Raw genomic sequence first — 16,233 nt, 5'->3', positions numbered from 1 at the left:
AGCTTCTAAATACTTGCCTAAAGTCAGTAGGATAACTTGAGGCGCAAAGCTGGTAAATGTAGGTACCCGAGGAGCTGTAGATTTCAGGGCCAGTTTCTAGTATCCCCTGACATAAGCAGTAATTTTTTCACTGATCACAGTGGGATTTAGTTCAAGTTCATTTTCACTTCAACTTGCAAAAGACATGAATGGAGTAGTAAATAAGGGAAATATTTGAGCCCTTTTGCTCAAGCCAGTCAGCTCACCAGGTCCACGCTTGCAGTGCATACTCACCCACAATTGCACAAAGCCATTCCTGTGCTAAGGGGCTGTCTGCACTTTCTGAGAAGTACTGAAAACCCATGAAGCAGAGCTCACTGAAATCATTGAAAACCCACGAGCTCAGAGGCTGCCAGCAGCTGCAAAGGCAGCAAAGACACTGCAGAATCTGAAGGACTGTGGTGAAGGTCTGCAGGGAGGCTTAGCAGGCTTGAAATGATAAAGTGAGTTGTTATGTATGAAGATGTATCATATCGATTACAGGAGAGCAAAAAGCTTGTCCCAGACCAGCAAAATATAGGACAAAGTGAAAGAAGAAAAATGCGTATCAGTTCAAATGAATATGAATGATCAAATGAAGGCAGGTGCCACTTTACATCTCCCAGACATATTCATCCATCAAAAACTACATCGGGTATTGGTTTCAGCTGGGGCAGAGTTAATGCTCTTCCTAGTAACTACTATAGGGCTGTGTTTTGGTTTTGTGCTGAAACTGTGGATAACACAGGGATGTTTTCATTGCTGCTGAGCAGGGTTTACACAGAGCCAAGGCTTTTCTGCTCCTCACCCCACCCCACCAGTGAGGAGGCTGAGGGTGTACAAGGAGCTGGGAGGGGACACAGCTGGGACAGCTGACCCCAACCAATCCAAAGGGTGTTCCAGACCTTATGGCATCATGCTCAGCATACCAAGCAGGGGAAGAAGAAGCAAGGGGGACACATTCAGAAGGATGGAGTTTATCTTCCCAAAAATGGTTTTGTGTGATGGAGCCCCGCTTTCCTGGGGATGGCTGAACACCTGCCTGACCGAAGGAAGGGATGAATTAATTCCTTGTTTTGCTTTGTTTGCATGCACAGTTTTTGCTTTACCTATTGAAATGTCTTTAATCTCAACCCAGGAGTTTTCTTACACCTTTCAGAGTCTCTCTCCCACGCCCCTGGAGGCAGTGAGCAAGCAGCTGTGTGGGGGTCAGCTGCTGGCAGCTAGACCACATCATCAGGGAACACAGGACTTCTTTCTCTTTGTCACACAGCCATCTTGTTCTGCTCATGTAGCGCAAGAGGAAAAAAAGGAAAGCCTAGCAAAGTTTTCATAACGAGAAACAAAGGCCTGTTGCCCAGAGAAATAGTGGAGTCACTGTCCCTGGAGTATTTAAAAGATGTGTGGGTGTAGCACTTAGGGACGTCCTTAACTGGGGGATTTGGCAGCGCTGGATTAATGACCTGATCAATGATCTCAGAGGTCTTTCCCAACCTACGCAACTGTGATTCTATGAAGTCAGCACCTCTCTGTCGCTGTTAGCAGCCTCCCCGTGCTGCCCCATGCCGAGCAGGCTGCTCTTTGAAGGCAGGATAGGGAGGACCAGCATGGCAGCTGCCATGTCCAGGCCAGAGCACTGGAGGGGAAGCTGTGGAGACAAGGGAAGCAGCACAGACAGCGTTAGTCATGCCGGGAGGCAAGCAGAGGAAATGAAGCAGGAACGGAAACAAACAAGCAAACCCAGCTCAAGGCTAAGCTGCGCCCAGAACAAAGGTTCAACTAAAAAATAATTTATAGCATTGTAAACAAGAAGGGAAAACATTCAGCGCACAGAATGAGGAAAACAGCTGTGTCCATTGCTCTATTCTCACACCCTCCCAGCCAGGGAGATCCCCTAGGAGAAGTTTCACAAGCATGCACGGAATTCCCCTGGGAGGGCAGTGGTGACTGGGACTGAGGCTCCGTTACTTCCCAACCTGTGCAGAACCTGGCCCAGGCTGACACGCAGTAATGCATTTGACGTGTCTCAGCAACTGTGCCAGACTGTCTCGGGGCTCTGCATACCCTGTATTTCCCTGTACAACTCATGGTAAATGCTAAATGGAAAGAAGAAAACTTCATAGTGCGCTGGTATCTTGTGGGTTTTGATGATGCGCCCTTGGGGAAGGGAGAATCTTTTTGGTTGAGAAGGCATAGGACAAAACTGTAGTCTGGACCATGAAAAAATGCATTCTGCTCCAAAGAGAGCACAAATTATCACCTTAATCTCAGCGAAAAAGAAGTTGAAATGTTGAATTATTTTGTCTTCAGGGCTGAGGATGTGGCTTTTCCATGTCCAAAGAACACATGTAATATCTCATGCAATGAGATAAACATATCTAAATAATCTAAAATCATGGTTAAGGACAAAAAAGCAGTGAAAATATCTTGGCTACAAGATACTGGCCTAGGAATTGAGTATTCTACACTTACAATATTCTTCCAAAGTACTTGTAACTGAGCGCCCCTCTGTGAGAGATTCAGAAGCTGACAGGACAGACAGCAGATTGGATCCTGCTCACTGGTTCCCACATTCAAGGCTGCTCATCCTCTGGGGTTGCTGGAGTTTTCCCACCAATTTCACAGAGGCCAGGTGTCACCATAGGCACTGCTGTTTTGCTGCAAACCCCACTTCAGCTTCAAGAGTAAATCTGTAATATGTAGGGTCACACAACCTTCTCACCACTATCAGAGTTTTGTTGTAGGACCTACTCATCTATTGTGTTTCAATCCTTTAGGGAGAAAAAAGACAAAATTAATTTATAATTCTTGCATCATTTTTAATCTCCTTTTCCCCTCAAAAGGTGTGTTTTCCTTTTTCTCAAGGAACATTTTCTCAGTTGCAGGAAACCAAATACCCACACCATGGCAGATACAGGTTTCAGGTCTCTCCAGAGACACACTGGACTGGCTGTCTAAGTACCATTTCAGTTCTCAAGCCCTCTGCCCAACTACAGCCTAACATTAAAGCAGCTGAGAGCCTAAACATACAGCAACATCCATTAGTTGCTTATGTTCATGTCTGCTTTTGTTCATGTCTGCATTCCTGTTCCAGGAATTTCTAATGTATTTTCTCTGGCAGAATCCATCAGGACCTTAGCTGCTGCTGACCCCATCTGAGGCTAAACAAGGTGATTATCCTCACAAAACACAGAGAAGTACATTTCTTGGAGCAGGTTAAGTCGAATAGCTCAGGGACGTGACAATTTCTTCTTTCTGGAAGAAAACACAGGAGCATGACAGAGAGTCATGAGTTATTTAACTACACTCTTCAGTAATTATGGGAAAGAAGAGAGGACACAGACCTCATCTATGGAGCACATTGGCAGTAGACTTTAAGGTCCTTCATGGATGGTAAAGTGCTGACCTGGATGCATTGATGGGAATGCCAAGAGCAGGTGGATATCCACTGCTTTTAAATGGCAGGGATCCATCAAATGTCTGCACCTATTAGACACATCATATTTAGCTCACTGTGTTTTCTGAAAATTCCCTGCTTACATGCCAGTGTGTCTCCTTGCACTGCGCAGAGGAGCCCACAGCTGCACTGGAGGCAGAGTATTCCTGGCTGGCAGTAATGGCTGGTGACTACAGCAGCTAAGGTCCTGATGGATTCTGCCAGAGAAAATACATTAGAAATTATTACAACTTAACCTAAAAGGCTCAAATTTCAGGAAAAAGACAACTAAGTGTCAGAAATTGAAGGGCTCATGCCTCCGTGCTGATGATTGTAACAATATTTTGCATAATGTATCTTCCTCCCCCTTAATGTGAAGGAGGAAGAAACTACATTTTAAAAGATTGCAAAAGAAAAAACAAAAGATTGGATCTCAACCTGATATTTTAGTGTAATTTTCCTTGTAGTGAGATCTACCAGACTGAAAAGCCTCCCAAGGGAAGGGATGGCAGCTCCAGCAATTGGGTGATATAAATGCTGTGTTCTGTGCCTTTGATAAAGCCTAAGAACCTCTCTCTGAACTGAATCTAGTCCAGGATATGCCTTTCTAGAGAAAGCAGAATGCCTAACAAAGCTCCCAGAATATTTACTTATTTTTTGCAGATTTAATGGCTGTGAGTTGAACAAGCATGCCATATGCTTGTAAGTCAAAGCATCCCCTTTATGTTTTGAACTAGAACTATTCCCTTGAGCATGAGCAAACTTGTGAAACACTTTCTTTATTTTCAGCCTCATAGTTGTTTTATTCTACCTCTTTCCAGTCACTTATTTAATGAGGTGTTGAGTTTCTAAGTAAATCTTTGCGAGGTTTGTTCTTCACGCTGCGAAGATCACGGCAGCCAGTGCTCGCCAGTCAGCTTCTGAGTTATGCATTCAAGGCGGTGATGGAACAAATAATGCACAATGGTTACTAATTTTGGTCCTACAGGTATTGTAGCCAACATCTGGGGCCTGTCTCTTCATATGCGCACATAGGAATATTAAGTCAAAACCATCCAAATATAATCGATTGTCATTTCAGCAAATTTTTTGGGGGAGTAAGGACTTACAGTGAGGATAATCATCCCTAGATCTTTTGTCCATAGAGCTTGAGCATATTGCAATGTTCATAACCAAAACTCACAATTTTAAATGGAGAATCAAATTAATAGAATGCTCTGTGTTGTGCAGGGCATGTGAAGAGCACATACTGTGGAGCCTTGTGGAAAAGGTGTTCATGTGAAAAAAGATTTTGTATTGGAATCCATTTTTCAAATCTTTTTTTCTTCTTTTCCAGAAGTTGGAAATTTCTACCAACTCTGGTAAACTCTTAGCACAATGGCTTTACCATCCTCACTCAAAACAGCACTGACTCTCTAATTCTGAGCACCAACCATGTTGTAGGAGTCAGGGCTGACCAGATTTCATGCAGCTGTGGAAACTTCCTTCTGAACTGGTAGAACTTCTCACTGTAGGTTGACATGGAGAGCTGGTTTTGTCTCAAATCCACTTTTACACAGAAATACAGGAGTTTCTGATGATAGCTTCAAGCCTGGTGTGGCCCATGGCTCTGTCACCCTCTTTGACTGGCAAGCCTCTGGTATCTTTTGGGTTACTAAAGATGGGATTTGCCTTATTCCTTGCATCTTGAGTATGGTGTCTGGTCCAAGCTGGCTGTTTGAGCTCCTTTGGTCACTGAAAAAAAGAAAAGTGCAAAAGTGCATCCTCAGAACAATTTGTGTTATTTTTGAACAGTCCTCCATCCCTATAGTCACCCCAAAGGAAACTGACATTACCAGAATCAAGAAGATTTGGATGTCTGGAGTTAAGGGTGAGGACTGCCAACAAGGTTTGTTCATGTCTGCACAATTCTTTGTTTGTCGCCACATCTGTGCTGAGAGAAATCCTTACATTTCCCAGCTTATTTTGCTTTTTCAACACCAACCCTGAAAATTTCAAATATTTCCAAACAGCAGAGGGGCACTTGGTTCCTGTACCATGTTTGGGTCTTTCCTTCACAACCACCCATACTGAAGCTTTCTTACTGCCCTTGAGTTAGGCAGGATCCCATCACTCTGGTCAGATTTTTGAAGGCTTTCCAATTAATTTCTGGACGATGATGGAGGAAATTAATTTCCTTCCCTATTAGCATTTTGAATTCTGACCTCTCTCTCCTGACTTCTAGAGATTAATCCACAGACAAAAGCAGTTGACCATACTGTGTCAAGCAGCACTTCACAGATGAAGGATGGTTCCACCCTGACAAAATCAGTCTACTTTGTGTTTTATCATTTCTCCCAGATAGTTTCTATCCTGCTGCTGTCAGAGGTCCAGATTCTGTTTACACAAATGGAGGCGAGGTAGGACTTTCTATGGCCTGCCCTACCTCCATTTTTAAGATCTTGACATTATTGTTGTTTATATGTAAACATGAATATGATCAGAACTGAACAAGAAGGACAAATAGGGGAAACAGATTCTGTTTCTTTCATTATCTTTCAATATTTAGGAGAGTTTGTAATTATTTTTTATAATGTATTCTAAAAGATCAAAGCTTCTTCACTTACAACTGCACTGCATTTCTCTGTCTTTACTCAGAGACCCACATAAGAGTAATAAATTATTTTCTTTATGAGAACTGCAGCATCTCAGGACAATTGATTTAAGCACTGCTCCCAGTTTTGACTACATTACTGTGGCTCTACACAGCATTCCTGCACTGATGACTTAGACAGAAGCTTTCTATGTCCCTGAATTGTTTTGGATTTTGAGTTAATTCAGTATTCAATGCACAGTTATGACAAGACAAATACATGGCCGTGCTCATTGTCATCTGTGTCTGCACTATGCTATTAATTTGAAGCAATATATTTTGTGTGCACAAAATATTCTGTTTACCTGATTTTTTTTACTATTACATTACCCCTTAACTGAACTCAGAATATTTTTCTCCATATTTTATATCACTGTCATTTCCTGTCCTTCTACACACCTGTGCTTTTCCTAGGTGAATTAAACTCTGTGCATTTGATGGGCCCATTTCTGTGGAAGCAGAATTGCTGCTAATGGTTTTTTGGGTTCTTATCCTTAGTTCCATAAAACAAACCCTGTTAATTACATGCAGTATAAATTCCATCATCACAGATTATATTGAAAAAAGGCCTTCAGAGCTGGTAATTACTTATAAGAGGTAACTACATGACATTTTTTAAATCTCAACTTTTTTGCTGGTTTCCAGATGTCAGAAACATCCTGATGCTGGTGAAGCTGTTTCAATTGAGAGAGTGAAACCCATCTGGGAGGAATGAGGAATCATTAGGAGGATACATTTGAAAATCAAGCAAACAGAATGAAAGGTTGACTGGGAATGGATGCATCCTCCAGCAGCAGCATGCAGAAATGGCCTTGCACCTCAGTGCCAGACATGAGCTCGAAGAGCAGTGAGCAAAGATAAATATAAAAAGTCAATATTCAGGTAGTATTCATATTGCTGAAGAGATTGTTTTTTCTCAGTTGTACTCTTGTATTGTGACTCAGACCATTATGGACCAGGGAGTGTTAGCAGAAAGAGTATTATATGATGCTTTTGAATGGTAAAACTGTTGGAAGGATCATCCTTTGTCCTGTGTTAGTAGGAGACTGGCATTGTGAGGTGCTGATGTGTGGCAGGTGTTCTTTGAGATTGCTGCAGGAACAGCAATTACAGCAGCAATGGAACATAGACTTTATCGGCTTTCTTGTGCCCACCTCTGGCAGTGGTGGAAGACTACAAGCCAGTTCTTTCTGGATGGACAAATAAACCCTTTTACCACACATTTTCTCCCACCCTTGTTACAGGACAGAAGAGGGTGACTGTTGCCCGCTTTTCTTTCTGCTAAGAGCAAAAGCAGCAACAAATTTTGTAGTTTTCTGCAACCTTTATTAGGACAAAGACCTCAGGTTATTAACGTGCGACAGTCACACTGCTTGAATCTAGATATCTGTAAATTTAGAATCTAATGTAAGCCAACCACCTCGGACTACTGTAAGAAATAGAAATAACTTCACCCTTTCAATGAAATAGCATTACTTATTGGATCTTGCCATAGGAATACAAGGTTTCCACACTGGCCCCAGATCAGGGATGCCATAGGGAGGTCAAATGCACAGATTGCAATGAAAAATTATGGTTGTAAATAATCTTGTAGAGATAGTTTATAATTAACATTTTTTAGCATGTAAAGGGTATCCTGTATTAAAGAGGCTTGACTTCCTTCTTTGCCAATATCATGAGTATAAGAAGAAGAGGAAGTTTAAAACAAACTGAAAAATGACTTGTTGGACGAGGATTCTAAATGGGTGCTTATTTATGATGCTATACTGAGTTAATGGGTTTTAGATTTTGGTATTTGATCAGTCTTTAGATTTTGTTATTTTTCTGTTCAAGAAAAAATCTGAGCATAAAAATACCATCTTGCTGCTTCTGAATGGTGATGAACTTCCATGGTATTGAGATCCTCAAACTAAACACTGTAAGAATACCTAGTGCTGTTTGCCTCTAGACGTCGATTTACTTCATATTTTTGTGTTTTACAAATCTTGAAACTGGAGATGCCATGGGGTCTGTCTGTGCACAAAGGCCCTGGTGAAACCATGAACCGAAGCAATCAGGTCCTGTCACGGTGAGCTGCCACTTGTACCCATATTGTGCCTCTGCTCGAGGGGACAGCAGTTGCTGCAGCATTCTCTACCTCTGTCCTCCCTGTCTGCTGCAACTCTGTGCTATCATGCAGTGCCCCATCCATGCCACAGCTGTTTTCCTTTCTGTGTATCACAGAGTGGCATTTTGCCTCTTGACTTCCCCCAGCTTTTCCCAGGAATTACTTCTTGTAGGCCTGATTTTGCACTGCTTTCCAACAATTCAAATCTAATTTCCCCTTTAACAACATTAATGCACTCAATATCATCTTTCACAAAAGCTGATTTTGCTCATCAGCTTTTCATTGATTTGTGCTAATATGGTGATGGTCAGGAGCTTTGTTCTCTGCTTTCCTTACTCTTACACAATCATGTCTTTACAGTGGGCCTGACAAGAACAGCAATCCCTAATGAGAGAATAAGGAGGCAGGAGGATCCCACTTTTGCAGTCGTGCATAGCACCCTAGCACCCCCTCTGCCAAAACCACCTGGAGCTGGGAGATCCAGGGTGACATCTCCTCCATCAGAGGGGCCTGACTCAATAATGTACCGATTAAGCACAGAGTGTGCACATGTATGAGTAAATTAAATGTGCCCAGGGTCTTTCTTTGGCCCTGGGACCCACAGGGCTGAACTAACTTTTGTCCATAGAGTGAGCTCTCAGAGCTTCCAAGATCATCCAGGCAGCCCCTTGGAAAGAGCCCTTGTGCCATATCCAGGGATAGTGTGGGTGAGGGTACTGGCAAGAATGAAAAGCTTATTGGGAACCCCACTAACAGGTCAGTTTAGCTCTTGTGACCATGAACATTGTTTCACCACTGTTTAATCCACAGTCATTTGTGGTAGAGGAAGGGAATAGAAGAATCTACTATATTTTTTGTAATATTCCATCACACTTCCTTTATCTTTATCCTGGAAGCTGTAGGAATTTGCAACCCTGTGGAAGCTGTTAAGGCAAAAATGGCAATTTTCAGTGTAGCTAAGCATGGCTTAGCTACACTGAAAATTGCTAAAAATCAATTCTATCACCCCCTGCTCCATCTCTCAGTCTTCTGAGTAAAATCCCACCTGGTGTGCTGGCTGGTGCTGGGCTAGCCTCCCTGTGTGGCTGTGGAGGGCCCTGCAAAACCATGTACAAGACGTGACATCCTCAATAGCAGCAGTGCTGGTGCTGGGAGTCTGCCTGAGCCTGGAACAGGTTGGCCAATAGGCACCTTCAGAGGCAGCTGCCTGACTTCGACTCACAGCAAATCTTATGTGATGTCATGTGTCACTGTCATATTGTCTAAAAAATCCCTTCGCCAGGATTTCTTCTCCTGGGAAGATGAGAAGCCTCAGAGAAAAAACAGTGTTATCTCATTTGCTTCTCCCTGTTTTGCTGCTTTGGAATGTGGCTGGAGATTGTTTACCAACATGTTTGATTGGTTTCATGTGAATTGTTTTTAATTCATGGACAATCACAGTCCAGCTGTGTCGGATTCTGAGGAGTCAGTCTCCAGTTTTCATTATCATTCTTGTTAAGCATTCTGTCTGTATCCTTTCTGTATTCTTTAGTCTAGTCTTAGTATAGCGCTCTTTAATATAATATCATATCATAAAATAAAAAATCAGCCTTCTGAGAACATGGAGTCAGATTCTCACCTCTCACATCGTCCTGGGGACCTCAAAAACTCAACAGTCATATTGAAGAATTATCTGTAGTCCTTAATATGAAGCACTATCCCCTCCTATCTGCTTCCCAAATGTGCAAGGAATTAAACTATCTTTTTAAACCTGTGCCTCTGTCTCAGTCAGGAAGGGTGCAGAGCTGGCCTTTTATCCCTGAAGGAAATGTAAGTTTTATTATTTAACATTTTGCAATCACAGTAGAATTCTTCCTTATTGTTCACATTCAGTGAATACATCTGAAAGGACTTGGACATCTAGCTCCCCAAAACACTTACTACACAATAAAGGTGAATCACCGTTTCCAGGCTCCTGGAGCTAGTGCCTGTTCACCCTAGTCCATTTTGTGCATTGCTCACAAATCAGGTTTTTTTACTCCTCACTGCTCAGACCTTTTGAAACAGGCTCCTGCATAGGAAAAGCTTTTCTGGTTCCTGTAATTTGTATGAGAGGGATTCAGTGAGACTGTTTTTTCCTGTCTTTAATTGCCTCCTCATCAGCTCAGTTCACAAAGCTCCCAAAACACAGCAATACTGTCCTTCAGCATTTTACTTTATGTTCATGTGAAAAGAAAAGCTCTGATCTGATTCTACCCATGGCTGAAAAGGATGGTGCTTTATTTTACTGCAGAATAATCACAGCATATGGATATAGAGACTTATCAAATGGTATTCATGCATGAGCAAGCAACTGCAAGTATTGGCACAGTCAAAGGAAAGCTGTCAGGAAAAGATCATGTCAAAAACCAAGAGAAGCTAAAATTAAATTAGATGCCAAACATATTGAGCATACAACCAATAACAAAATTATTCTTTCCTTTTAAGAAACCTGAAATGGCTATTTTTCATATGCTAAAACCCACACACCATTCAAATATTAAAATTATTTACAATAATTATTAGATGTTAAAAGCATGGAAGAAGTCTAACCTGCATATGTGCCAAATGGTTATAAGTGCATCATGCACATAAATACATGAAATTGGCAAAATAATGAGCTCATAAGCTCTGTAATAATTCATTATTTATTAAAATAGCTATTAACCATCTATTAAGACCCTATGCATAAATTTATAGCTGAAAGTTTAATAAAAATTCCTTCTTTCTTAGTCATGTAGCAATGACTCAGAACATAGCCTGCAATAGTATTTAATAATGTTTACTATGGAGCAGTGCAGTACATATCATGAAATAATCTGAGAATAGTCTATTATTAAGGATTTGGTTTACAGAGCTAAAAAAGAAAACACAGTTGGATTTTGTGTTGACTTTCCATTACTAAGAACTATACTGTGAGATTGGAGGAAAGATAGGAAGAAGAAGGTGGGCTTTCTCTTTTCTGTCTGATCCTATCACCTACTAACAGAAACAACATTTCTGCTACACGTGGTCACCATGTTGTTTCTTACACATGTACAAGTAATTTTAAAACAATAAATACTCCTGGAAAACACACACAAAAAAAATGAGTATTTGGAAGCATTATGCAGTCTCCAGCAGGGTGCTTTCCCTTGTCCAGCTAGATATATAATTCAGTCTCAGAGCCATCATATATTTTGTGTTTGCTGGGGCCCCTTGTGTTCCTGGAGCTCAAAGCCCATTACAAACAGAACTCCCCTTTCACAGTAGGGTGGATGATTATATATTGGCATTAATATTTCACAGTGATGAAGGAACCCAGCACCTTGCTCAGAGCCACACAGATGGCAGAGTGCTTTATGCCAGTGAAGATCAGTGGGATGCACCCTGCTCCCCAAGTCTGCTGAGCAGGATCCTGCCCAACCTAAGGGCTGTCAGGGCTCCTTCGTTTCTCAGATGTGATGCAAATGTCAAAAGAAAGAAGTTTTGCCTCTCAGTTGCTGGTCCTGCTGCATATTATTCACCTTAATGATATATCAGGCACAGTTACATCCCAGGGTCCCCCAGGAAATATCCAGCATGCCACTCACAGACACATAAAATGAGAAATATTATCTGTCTGCAGAAAGAAAAAGGGTTAACTACAGTAATTTACATCTTATCCCTACACCAAATAGACTATAAATGAGAGAATCAAACAGAAAAATGTGTTTGCATGGTTTAAGAAAAAGCAAATATGCAAGAGCTGCCTAATTAGGCGAGAAGCTAGGACTGCACAGATGTTTTCATCTGTTCTCATGCCATCAGGAAGCATTGAACAACCCCACTACAGACACTGTGAGGTCATTTTTTCAGAGTTCTTTGTAATTATATAACAGATAGCTCTTTGGAAAACAGCCCTTATTAATGAACCACAAATAGACTCCTCCCTGAGGCCATGTTAAAGCACATTGTATTCGTTGAGAATAGAACACTGGAAAGATGGGATGAAAAAAATCTCTTATAAGCTCATAGAAACTCCTCGTGAAATGCATATCTATTATTCAATTTTTATTATATCAATGATTATGAGGAATGCATTGAGACACTTGTAAACTCTTAAATAAACCTGTATTTTAGACATATGCAAGATTTACTTCTAGATTCCATAGAAGACAATGGGTCTGCAAAATTCAGCTGTAAATCATTTACATTTTTGAAGTTTTGTATTAGTCCAGGAAAGATTTTTTAAATTTTTTTAAAAGTATGCTACCATAGGATACTACAGGTGCAGTAGCCTTTATAGTACCATGCTTACAGTTCTTACAGATTCTTAGTTCTGGTCTTAGAGACATTTATGCTGAAATATGTGAAGAAGAGTTTCCATTGTCAAAAGGCCAGAAAGCTGACCAAGTCCTTCTGAAAGCCCTGGATTTCTGCATCAGTTCTGATTATGGTCACTTAATATCTCTCATCCCAGATAGCTATACTGGTTTAGAAATACTATAGATTCTTGTGGCCCAGGCTGTGTCTTCAGTGCCTAAAGTTAGTCCCTAAATCTCTTCTTTGCCTGGATATTAGAGACTCTGGTTAACAAGAACCATTAAAATGTGAAGAAGCCTTAGATATTTAGCATATTTCAAGATGTCAGACTGCTTTTACCAAAATGCTAATTTAATATGTCAGATGAGGTAATGGAAATTCACAGCACTCTGAAAATTATGGTTATCCTTATTTTGGGGTACTGAAGAATATCCAAAAATGAGCAAAAAGTACAGCCAGCTGACAGTTTTCTCATACATATAGCTAGAAATGACATTTGCATCTTTCACTTCTACACTTCTCCAAACAAAATCCTTCTCTCAGCGTTCCTTGTCAATCAAACTCAATCCATCCTTGGCTCTGAAACATCAGTTTTACACCCTGTGGGACATTTGCCTGTCTGCTGAAGGTGTTCATTCTGAGTACCACTTTGCTCTACCCTAGGCAGTAGAACAAATTATCAACATGCACCAAGGGACTAACGAGTCATCTGAGTGAATGCCAATATCTCAGTATCTTGAATTCACACATGTAGTGGCCTTAGACTCTTCTCATAATCAATGGAGAAATTAGGGTGCCTAGTGTTTCTCTGATGGATTTTATCCCGAGTAGGTGTCTAGAATGGACCAGCTGATGCACAGCACAGATTACCATTTCCCTCCAGTCATTATGAGCACACTAGAGACACAAACTCAGCTGTAGCTATTAGCAGGGATGTCTACAGCTAGTTAGGATGAATCCCTCCTGTGCTTCTGATGAATGACACAGAATAGGCAAGGCAGCTCTCCTACAGTGAATTGAAGCCTTGCAAGAGGGAGCTCCTTTGATCTTATGCTTTTTAATGATAACATGGAATATTCAGATAAAAGAAGGAAGAAGACTCAGTGTGTAGCAATGTGATAAATATTCACAAGAATATTTTGGAGCATTGCAGAATAAAAGGACAACTGTTAATACAAATTTTGAGTATAACTGCAAATTTTATTGGAAAACATTTGTGATCATCACAGATGCACTTGAATGAATAATCTACCTCTTCCTAAATAACAAAATCCTTAATCACAAAATACAGAGGGCAAAAATGAGTTAACACTGGAACTCCTGCACTAAATATTCAGGGAAATGCAAGTCAGGCTAAATATTTTGTATGATCCTCTCTTGATAATCTCAAACACCCTCATATTTTTAAAGTGTCACTTAAGCCTACATATTCAGAAAGAATTCTCTGAAGAAACAAATATTTCCCTTGTATTTTTCAAATTACACTTGGCTCCTGAGTTTATAACTTCGTAATAGTAAAATCTAAAAAATATTTATATAAAACCAATACATTTATATGCAATCACTTGATTCTACCAACTGGGTCCTTGTGCAAAAATGCAGAATTATTTCAAATCCTCAGGTGTAAATATCTGAATCTTTATTTTTTGGTCTTGGAGTCAGAATGACCATCAACTGAAGCATTTTGGAAAGCATCTAATATGTTTTTTGGTGCTATAAGGTAATAAATATAACACATCTAACACTGTAAGATCAGCCAAAGCAGGAAGTCTGAATGAAGTTTTCGGCATGAACCTTTTTCACTATATTCATATAAACATTATTTTTCAGGGGCCCCAACTTTTCTGTGCAATGTGGGAACTTGTTTTGTTTATTTTGAAGCTGAGGGAAGTTAGCCAACAAAGTAACTGCCAATGACAATGTGAGAAAATTTCATGGATTTTTGAAGACCTCTCAAAAACTGGCCTTTATCTTCTTGTGACTACAGCAGGATCACAGGATATTTAGCTATATGATGTAAGTAAGCATAATGTAAATCTGCACATGCAAATTATACTTTTCTGATATAATAAATTTGTAGGACCTTGCCAAAATTTGTGCTGGGGGGAATGTTTGGGTATATGCTTCCTAGTGATGTGTATGAAACTTATGCAATTGGTTCTCAAAAACATAAACTATCTATACTTTCAGTAGGCTCTCTTTGAAAAAAACTCCTTACACATGCAGCTTTTACTTACTGAAACAGTAAGTGATTGAAGCAAGGGAAGTAAAAAGAATTTCATGGCTGAGTGTGATTTACGAGCATTACTTAGAGTGGCTAATATTATTTGCTGAAATAATAAAAAAATATCTGCTTAGATGAAGGTTCAAAAATCCTTGATAGTGTTGTTTAAGAGCCAATGTGGACTCAAAACAGTTTTAGTGAAAAAGAAAAGAATATAGAAAGGATTTAGGATACTCTCAAACTGGATTTTAGTACTGAAAACCAATCTACAATAATTTCTGAATCTTCACATAAGGAAATGAATTTTCATTTTAATTAGTGTTGGACTATTATTTTACTGGAAAGATCTGTTCTAAATACACCAGCACAGAACTCTGTCTCAAAACTGAGCAAAAGCTTTTTGTCTAGGACAGTTTTAGCATGATGCTCTGAAATCCAGGTTGGCTCATTGGCTCACTGTGTCCAATGTGTGTTACAAATGCTTAGATTTTTTGCTAGTGCCTTGGATACACTTCCAAAGATAAAAATGGTGCTTGTTTTTCTGCACTTTATCCAGTGTGACATTACAATTTCAGAAGTCTTTTTTTTTTTTTCCACAAGAGCACCACTAGGATATCTAAGAGAAGACCAAGCCAGCGACTGTCAGGTTCTCCTCTTCCTTAAAGCCTTTGATGTGACTCACAGCATATAAAGTCCACAACATTCATCAGCATCAACCAGATTAGAGAAGTCAATGAAGTCATGTGGATGGGAGACTGCTGCCTGGATCAAATCTCTAGGCATGGTTCCAGGTTCTTACCAAGCAGTTGGACACAGTTTGCCCTAGCTTGTTTAAAATGGCAACAGTCTCCTCAAATCATGAACGGTTTGGCAGTCACATCAACACCAAAACACCAATCATGTAAATTTAAGGATTGACATATGTCTTCTCAATCTTTGATCTGTGGTCTTGACTAGTTCCCCCCAAACAGAGCTTTACCAGAAACTGCCTCCACCTGCAGTGCATGTATGGTTATTGTCAGGCTATGCATACGATTCATCAGCCTTGACACAAAAATATGGGCTTTTCATACAAAGTAACCACATTTTGGCTTAAAAATAAATTTTCATAACAGCCATCTTTCTGCTGGTTAAGTCATATGGACTTCCAGAGGGCGGACTTTGGCCTGTTTAAGAGATTAATTCAGAGTGTCCCTTGGGAAGCCGCCCTTAAAAATAAAGGAGTTCAGGAAGGGTGGGCTTACTTCAAGGCAGAGATCTTGAAGGCGCAGGAACAAACCATTCCTGTATCCCGAAAGATCAGTCAACGGGCCAAACGTCCAGCCTGGCTGGGTAAGGAGATCTTGGAAGAGCTTAGGAATAAAAAGAGGATGTATCAGAGTTGGAAAAAGGGTCAGGTCTCCAAGGATGTATTCAAGAGGGCTGCTAGAGTATGCAGGAAAAAAATTAGGGAGGCCAAAGCCCAGTTTGAACTCAGGATAGCGACCGCTGTTAAGGATAACAAAAAATGTTTT

At 40.5% G+C, this 16,233-nt stretch overlaps 1 long non-coding RNA gene across 1 annotated transcript in view; it reads right to left on the bottom strand.

Moving 5' to 3' along the window:
- Positions 1-5,062: 5,062 nt before the first annotated feature.
- LOC134415172 (uncharacterized) overlaps positions 5,063-16,233 on the bottom strand; it is a 58,575-nt gene continuing 47,404 nt past the window's right edge. Inside the window, exon 3 of the long non-coding RNA XR_010026950.1 lies at positions 5,063-5,188. This is a non-coding gene — a long non-coding RNA (uncharacterized LOC134415172). The remainder of the gene's footprint in view (positions 5,189-16,233) is intronic.

The sequence above is a fragment of the Melospiza melodia genome, chromosome 2, assembly GCF_035770615.1.
Source record: "Melospiza melodia melodia isolate bMelMel2 chromosome 2, bMelMel2.pri, whole genome shotgun sequence".
In the NCBI taxonomy this organism is placed as follows: Eukaryota; Metazoa; Chordata; class Aves; order Passeriformes; family Passerellidae; genus Melospiza; species Melospiza melodia.
This window is presented reverse-complemented; position numbering and strand designations above follow the sequence as displayed.